Raw genomic sequence first — 1,190 nt, 5'->3', positions numbered from 1 at the left:
ATAGTCACTCTGAGGGCCCTCATCGCTCAGAGGACCTCTGGCCTAGTGGCAACTGAGGGCCAGTAGAGGTGGAGCACATGGAAACCACACAACTGCATCATTCCTGACCTGCTGCTTCTTCTAATCGCTTTGAGCTCCTTCTGGACACAGGAAGACGTATTGCCCGGTTTCATCTGTGGAAAATCACCATTACACGAGCTAACGAAGCTGAAGTTGGCTTCTGATTGGAGAAATGAGTAAAGGGAGATTCCACCTAATTTTTCCCTACATTCAGCATTTTTAATCTACTCTAATTAAACAACTACAACACCTAGACACATTTAACCTGGATTAGATTATTCTAAACTACTTGTCTTCCAAATCCCAGGGTGGTTTTAATTATTCTACAAGTAGATTAGAATAATCTGGTCCAGGTTAGATGTGTCTAGGTGTTGTAGTTTTTTAATTATAGTAGATTAAAATGCTGAGGGTAGAGAAAAATTAGGTGGAATCGCCCTTTACTCATTTCCTGAATCAGAAGCCAACTTCAGCTTCGTCTGGTTGCTCAGCTTCTCTGACCCAGAATAATTTGCTCTGTTTCTAATCTGCTTGTGTCCTTCAGATGTTAATGAGCACAGATGCTGGTGACTATTTACCGAGCTGATCCAGTTCATAAAGGTGATCCATCAGAGGATCAGATAGAATGAATATGTGGTGGCTTTCAATGGTATAATCTCAAAAATCAGGACACCTTCAGTCGATCATCTGATTGCCCCAGTACGGAAAAAGAAGCATTTATTTTATAGATCAAATTGACATGCTGTCCACATTACACGTATCAAAGAACTGAATATCCCAACAGAACATATCTTGCTATTTCTCTCTTGCTATTTCTCGACTCACATAGCAATCCACAGAGCCTTTATAGTCTCATCTTCGCACTGTGTGTATGCACATCCTCAACAGAATATTGTGTCGACATCTTGTTGGAATTCACGTGTGCTGATTAGCGTCAAAGTCACTGCGACCCTCAAGAAGTGTTTACAGAGATGTTCTCTGTTTTTGCCAAACCCCCTCATGCAGCCTTGGAGACCATGCTATTACTGAGACTCAAAACTGACCTTTAAGTTTTGTTGCTGAGACAGTGTACAGCCATGCAACAAGTCTATATAAGGCAAATAGCCTGCTTCAACAAAAACTGGTCAGAAGTT

The sequence above is a fragment of the Cyprinodon variegatus genome, unplaced genomic scaffold (genome assembly GCF_000732505.1).
Source record: "Cyprinodon variegatus isolate N-32 unplaced genomic scaffold, C_variegatus-1.0 Scaffold1564, whole genome shotgun sequence".
Lineage (NCBI taxonomy): Eukaryota > Metazoa > Chordata > Actinopteri > Cyprinodontiformes > Cyprinodontidae > Cyprinodon > Cyprinodon variegatus.
Note: the sequence above shows the minus strand (reverse complement) of the source record.